The sequence below is a fragment of the Desmodus rotundus genome, chromosome 5 (genome assembly GCF_022682495.2).
Source record: "Desmodus rotundus isolate HL8 chromosome 5, HLdesRot8A.1, whole genome shotgun sequence".
NCBI lineage: Eukaryota > Metazoa > Chordata > Mammalia > Chiroptera > Phyllostomidae > Desmodus > Desmodus rotundus.
The window spans coordinates 42,121,934-42,129,624 of record NC_071391.1 but is presented as its reverse complement, the minus strand read 5'-3'; the positions used below and the strand labels follow the sequence as shown (position 1 = coordinate 42,129,624).

General features: G+C 40.7%; 1 long non-coding RNA gene across 3 annotated transcripts; it reads right to left on the bottom strand.

Moving 5' to 3' along the window:
* Positions 1 to 2,050: 2,050 nt before the first annotated feature.
* Positions 2,051 to 3,768, bottom strand: LOC128780936 (uncharacterized). 3 transcript variants are annotated; one of them, XR_011651203.1, is made up of 4 exons: positions 3,556 to 3,768; positions 3,209 to 3,363; positions 2,547 to 2,613; positions 2,051 to 2,290 (listed from the first exon to the last, which is right to left on the bottom strand). It is a non-coding gene; the product is annotated as an uncharacterized lncRNA (long non-coding RNA). The 3 variants fall into 3 exon arrangements; XR_008426873.2 differs by having other exon boundaries at positions 2,052 to 2,290; positions 3,209 to 3,376; XR_008426874.2 differs by having other exon boundaries at positions 2,054 to 2,290; positions 3,560 to 3,768.
* Between the last annotated feature and the right edge of the window lie 3,923 nt (positions 3,769 to 7,691).

Sequence of the window (7,691 nt, the reverse complement as noted above, 5' to 3'; positions counted from 1 at the left end):
CCATTTCAAGAATCTTCTTTGTAAGGTTTTTACAAGTTCATCATGTTGCATTAGTTGGAACATTTTCCGTTTGTGAAACAAATCTTTATGAAATGGTACATTCCTTTTTAATGTCCTCTGGCAAGTGTAAAGTAGATCGAAATGTTATCTTCTTTATTTGTAATATTGCATATATAATAACAAAAAGACAGATTGAGTTCACATGCAAGGTCATGCTATTTAATTTCACCTTATTATTAACTGAAACCTTGAGTCTTATGCTGCTCTCGCAACACCTCACCCTTTTCATGTTGGTGCAGATGTTTCTCATTCTTTGGACATCCAACCGTTTCTGCTGTCAGTTTCTTCAAATAGTAGTCACTAAGGAATGAGAAATCAAATGGAACTCACTTTTGTCTTAGAGAAAATGACCTGTTTAGAAGGAGGTGGTAAACCAAGAGGTATCTCTGGATAATATGCCATCATCTCTTTGGAAATCCTATTCTCCACTTCACTGGGGCTCCCATATATCAATCTCAACTGTCAGTGAACTTCCCAAATAATGGACATCCATCACAACACAATGTCTTTTTAACCCACCAGCATGGCTAGTTTTCTGTGTTCAGACGAAACAGCACTGATCTGCCACCTCCAGCCCAGCAAGTCTCCCTGCCTGTGTTCTGTGTCTGTTCCTCCCAGAAATTACACACTACTTTGAAAATTTTGCCCATATTTTTTCATTTTTGAGTACTTTATTAAGCATACCATACAGATTTGCTTAATAAGTTAACATTAATTAAATAAAATAAATAAAATAAGTTGGTCCCATATTTAATAGAGTTGTTGAAAATGCGTGCCTAGAAGGCATGGAGCAGTTTGGGAGCAATGACAAAACATCATAGAGCCACTCCAAAAAGACAGAAGAAAATTCTAAAGTCTAAATTTTAAGGTTGTATGCGAGGCTTGGTCTATCAACCCTTCGTCTATCTGATAAAGGTACTTCAAAATAATGATTTCAAAATATCAAATACATACACACACATATGTGCACACATACAAAAATGAAATGTATAGCTGTATCAGGAAAAGCGACTACATCAAAATATAGTTTTAATAGTTTTAGGAAACAAATATGAGATATAATAGTACACATGCTTCTTTAAAAGAGTAAATTTTAAAATGTTGTGGCAAGTCTAATAACCACCTTAATTTCAAAATGATGAGCTTAACTTATATTTTGAGGTATCTTCAACAACTGCAATGCAATGTAAAAATATCTCTGATTTCTACTGGTGATGAAGTCATAGGTATTGGTAATGTTGGTTTGGGTTGTTTACCTTCATTCAATTAAGAAAAACATTTTGGATTTCGGTTAAAGTAAAATAGAGAAGTAGCATTTACATCTAAATCGAAGAATCCTGTGAATTCCAAGTGAAGAACTCCTGGGCTGAAGCTATTGCCAGTTTTCTCAAAAAGACACAGATACCCTCTATGTAATCTGAAGGTGGAGTCTTAGGAGTTTGGATGGGTCCATGAGCCAAAATGATGACAGTTTACAACTCATCAATGAAATAATAAATGAATAAATAAAATGTTACTATGAACAATCACATCTCTGCTTGATTATCGTTCATGACTCTCTTCTTTGACACAGGCCACCTTTCTAGGCATTTTTCCCCACATAACTAGGACACGCTGTATTTTTATATTCTACTGGGTTTTGCTCAGCCATCTAATATTCCCTCTATTTAAAGGTATGCCTACTACAAAGAGTTAGCATCCTTTCTGTTGAACATTCTTCACACTTTGAATACTCAATCACCTTATTTGTTGAGTAAATGTGATTGGCCAAGTACTTTCTTGGTGATGGGGATAGACACAGAAGACCCAGCTTCTGAGGCCAAAGACTCTCAGATAGGACGGACCAGACTATAATCATGTTTTATCTCCAGTGCCATTGTGTCTCTGGAACATCGTAGATTCAAAGCGAATTCTGGGTCATGAATGAATGTACTGGACCAACTGAGTCCATATGATCTAACAATTACTTAAATCTAACTAATATAGAATTACTTCTGATAGGAAATGCAGACTCTTGTTAAATAGCTGATATAAAAATAAATTTTGAGAACACAGGCTATTTTAAGATAGGTACTTTTGGAATTACCATCCTGTAATGGAAGGTATTACCTGGTTAGTTGTTAAAGTCTCCAGGTGATGGTTCAGCTCAGGTCCTTTAGACTTACTTTTTTTTGCCACAGTTCACATCCTTCTCAGAGGTATTAGTGGTGTGTCTAGACCTCAGGGAAATCTAAATGGTAAGCAAATAATGTTATTGGTTTTGATGAAAAGATAGGATAAAAACTAAACACTTGTCACAAAGGTCCAAGTGAAGTATGTTTGCATCAGTGGTCAACTTAATGAAAGGGCAGCTACACGACTTTGGTGATTTCTATGTCTTCTTATCCATTCCCCAGCCCCCATCCTTAACACACATAGACATAGATACACACACATACACACATTTACAAACACCTGGTACAGCCTAGACACGAAAATGTACTTACTGCATGATGTAGTTACCTCCATCATAGCTCTAACAAATTATACTGAAGTTATGTTCCTCCTCTGTTGCTGTAAGACATTCAGAAATAGCGACCACATCTGACTCATCTTTGTTCACAGCAAATAAGATAAATCCTGGCACAGAATAAGTGTCCAACACATGTTTTTGAGCTGATTTGACTTGAGCCAAAGTAACAGGAGACAGGTGAATGAGTCAGAAATGAGTGTGACTGGTGACTTGTGGGATGGTAGGGATGCTCACTGACCCGGGGAGTATACTATTAGAAGGCCACATCCCTGACCTCTCCTAATTTCTTTTTTAAAGCATGTTATTCTCTCACACACATGTAGAGGAGAAAATGCTCCCCTGGGCCACCCGAGGGTCAGGAATCTTCTGTAAGAAAATCCTCTCTTCTGTCAATCTTTCATGTTATTCTGCCTTTTCTCCAGATTTAACATCAACTTGTAAGTTGATTTCTCTAAAAATGACATGTTACCAGATGTAGGATAGAGGGATAGGGTCATAAAACTATGCATTGTCTAATTCACATTTCTTTTAGGGAGAGGGTACTGGGGAAATCCATAGGAACCAAGAGAAAACTATTAAATTTCTGATTCCAAGATCTTTTGACCTCAAAATCACCTACCATCCATATCCACTTACCGTCTTCCCACCTCATGCAGAGGCATAAGAAGTTTCTCCCAGAGGATCCATAATGATTCCATGGACGTTCTGCTTTTGTCTCCCTCAGGTGAGGACCGTGATTCTTCTTCACAGGGAATGCAACATGGAAATTGTGGTTTGATGAGGCAGATCCACTGTGGAGAAAACCTTGGCTAGATATATTACAGAAGATTTAGCCCTAAGAACTATATTGTTTGTGCAATTATCAGGTGAATTTAAAAAATCAAATGTATGAAGGGATTGAGACCAATTCACTCTCAATATATGCCAAGTTATCCCCTTTGTTCAACATGTGCCTCCTCTTTCCCTCGCTCTAATAACCTTACCAACATTTTCTCCTCTGGTGGACAAAAACAGATCAAGTTAGCATGTCGAAACCAATAAAGACATCTCACTGTTGGGAGAGCGGCTGCAGGGGTATTGCTACACAATGGGCAGCAGGGAGACTGGGAGCATCTTGTCATAAAGTCAAAGGGCTCAGTAAAATCAAGGACAAGGTAGGAAGGGGAATCCCCGCATCTCTCATGTTCAGAGGTCTTCTCATTGATTTCAGGACATACTCCGCAGCAATTTCTTGCATTTAAAAGCGATGAACAAAGAGAAGCATGAGCAGTCTCTGGAGCCGCTCAAGTGCTCAGGAGAATTCTGAATCATTAGGGTGAATCCTGAGCTGCATTTCCTATCAAAGTGGTTACCAGGAGGACAAAAAATTAATGTGTTGTTAGCACTAACATCTCCTTTTGTGGGAGAGTGCAGATGTAAAAATCCCAACTAAAAGGAGAGCTGATTGAATCCAAAAGTGTATTTAAAAATAATATGGCCTAATTAAATATGATTTCTCTCTGGGATGCAAATGTGTTTCAACATCAGAAACCCAACAATGAAATTTATTAATTATTGCACTGAAAAATAAAATCAGATAATAATCTCAGTGATGTAGGAAAAACATATTAAAATATATTTTTTATTATTTAATCTTTGTAAATCAGGGATGAATAAACTTTTTTTTAAACCTGGTTGGTTATGCATCAAAACCCAACAACATGGGATAGGTAATCACGAGCGGCGGGGGTAGTGATGTGGACTTTAACCCCAAGATACGATGATGACCGGGCGCCAACGCTGCGACCTTGACCGCCCCGCCTGCCCACCGACTGCCAATTGTCCCTGAGCACCAGCGGGGCAGAAAGAGCTCACTGTTTTAGCAGGTTACATGCTGTAATGACACCAGCTGTCATGTTAGGAAGCCACACCTGGCAGAGAACTGAAGGAGGCCTCCAGGCAACAGCCAGTAAGGAACTGAATCTTGCCAGCACCAGGTGAGTCAGCCTGGAAGCAGAACGCTTCCCAGATTAAATTGGGCTCAAGAGAACCAAGATGGCGGCGTATGTAGACACACTGCGCCTCCTCGCACAACCAGAACTGACAGAAAATCGAACGGCAAGGATGTCCGACACCAAGGAAATAAAAAATAAACATTCATGCAGACCGGTAGGAGGGGTGGAGATGGGCAGCCAGGGTGGAGAGGACTCGCGTTGCCATGGCGGGACCGAGACTGGCGGAGTATGGGACCAATGGGGCAGGCAGTCTGACCACTGGCAGACCCTGTGGCCCCACATTTGCGCAGATAAACCAAGAGGGCTGGACTCAGAGTGGCGGAGAACAGGGCAGGCAGAGCGGCGCATGGCACCCCACGGCCACACATTCGTGCACAGATAAACCGGGACTAAAGGCGGGGAACGAGGCAGACCTCGCGACACAGGGCGCCAGCGCAGGGAAATACAGCCTCAAACGTCTGATTGAAAACGCCCGTGGGGGTTGGGGCGGAGACTCCCAGCCTCACAGGAGAGGTCGTTGGAGAGACCCACAGGGGCCTAGGGCATGCACAAGCCCACCCACTCGGGAACCAACACCAGACGGGCCCAGTTTGATTGTGGGTAGCAGAGTGAAAGATTGAGGTCTGATGGAGAGTGGAGCGGGCGCCATTGCTCCCTCTCGGCCCCTCCCCCACATACAGCGTCACAGCACAGTGACCAGCATTACCTCGCCCTGGGTAACACCTAAGGCTCCACCCCTTTAAGTAGCAGATGGGCCAACCCCCCCCCCCCCCGCCAAAAAAAATGGCCCAAATGACAGAACACTCCAAAGCTCCAGAAAAAATACAACTAAACGAAGAAGAGATAGCCAACCTATCGGATGCACAGTTCAAAACACTGGTTATCAAGATGCTCACAGAATTGGTTGAATTGGTTTGAAAACCAGATGAAAAAATGAAGCCCATGCTAACAGAAACAAAAGAAAATGTACAGGGAACCAATAGTGATACGAAGGAAACTGGGGCTCAAATCAACGGTGTGGACCAGAAGTAAGAAAGAAACATCCAACCAGAAAAGAATGAAGAAACAAGAATTCGGAAAAATGAGGAGAGGCTTAGGAACCTCCAGGACATCTTGAAATGTTCCAACATCCAAATTATAGGGGTGCCCGGAGAAGAAGAGGGAGAACAAAAAATTGAAAACTTATTTGAGCAAATAATGAAGGAGAACTTCCCTAATCTGGCAAAGGAAATAGACTTCCAGGAAGTCCAGGAAGCTCAGAGAGTCTCAAAGAAGCTGGACGCAAGGAGGAACACACCAAGGCACATCATAATTACATTACCTAAGATGAAACAGAAGGAGAGAATCTTAGAAGCAGCAAGAGAAAACGACACAGTTACCTACAAAGGACTTCCCATAAGACTGTCAGCTGATATCTCCAAAGAGACCTCACAGGCAAGAAGGAGCTGGCAAGAAGTATTCCAAGTCATGAAAGGCAAGGACCTACATCCAAGATTACTCTATCCAGCAAAGCTATCATTTAGAATGGAAGGGAAGATAAAGTGCTTCTCAGATAAGGTCAAGTTAAAGAAGTTCATCATCACCAAGCCCTTATTATATGAAATGTTAAAGGGACTTACCTAAGAAAAAGAAGATCAAAAATAGGAACAGTAAAAATGACAGCAAACTCACAGTTATTAACGGCCGCACCTAAAACAAAAACAAGAGCAAACTAGGCAAACAACTAGAACAGGAACAGAACCATAGAGATGGAGATCACATGGAGGGTTGTCAACAGGGGAGTGGGCTGGGGAGAGGGGGGGAAAGGTACAGAGAATAAGTAGCACAGATGATAGGTGGAAAATAGACAGGGGGAGGATAGAATAGTGTAGGAAATCTAGAAGCCAAAGCACTTATAAGTATGACCCATGGACATGAACTATAGGGGGAATGTGGGAGGGAGGGGGTGGGCAGGATGGAGTGGAGTGAGGGGGGGCGGGATATGGGACAACTGTAATAGCATAATCAATAAATATATTTTTTTAAAAGAGGAAAAAAAAAAGATGTTTCAAGTTTGGATGTCCCAGTCATACAAATGTAGGAATAGGCTCTGACAAAAACAATCAAAATATCTGGAAGTTTTTAATACTGGGATCATGTACCTTAATATTTCATTTTGTGAAAAGTACTAGAGGTAATAATATTTGATAGTTCATAATGTTCTCTCCTGAAACCTCCCCAAAAAGTTTTTTGTACTATCCATCCAAATTTCATATAATTATGGGGTATCAGAGTAAAAAATGAATTCAACAGTCTTCTATTCCAACCATATGTCTGAGGCCTAAACTACTCTATAATATTTTTTATTGAATAAGTATGTAGCATTTGCCTAAAGAAGAATGATATAGCTCCTGACTCTCTTGGGTTGTTCTCTTTCATATATAGTTTTTCTATTACAAATGTGTTCCTCAGGGTACGTCAAAACCAATTTTTCATGTACCTTCAACTCACTTTTTCTAGTTTTATTCCTAGAACAATTCTTTTATTATCTTTCTAGACCACAACTCATTGAAGTCAGTTCCCATATTTGCCCCAAATCAATTCTCACACAACCATCCCCTTTTTCTGCTAAAATTCCTTTATCTAACATAATTTCCATCCCCACTGTCCAAATTCCAAACCCATAGAATCCTGAGCAAAATAAAATAGTTACCATTTTAAGGCACTACGTTTGAGAGGGTTTGTGATGCGGAAATGGACAACTGAAACGTTGAGAGAATCATGCTCCTATTTATTCCTTCAAAATAGATGCTGCTGGGCCTTTCTCACACTACCAAAGAAAAGCAGTCTGCTTGAAACTACTCTCTCTCAGTCTGTGGAGGGAGAGGGGGAATAAAGGGCCAGAAAGCTTCTAAAGAAATAATATTTAGTATACATACCCCAAAATCATAATAAATTTAATGTGTCACCCAGGGCTCTTATTTGCAAGTAAGAGGAACTGAGTATACATGATTAAATCTGAAAGAAAAAATATTGGAAAAATGGCGATCCTGGTATTCTGGTCCTCAGCCAGAACCACAGACCCAAACGGTATCACAGAACTACCATCCAACACTAGATGGCGCAATTACCCTGCCAACACCATC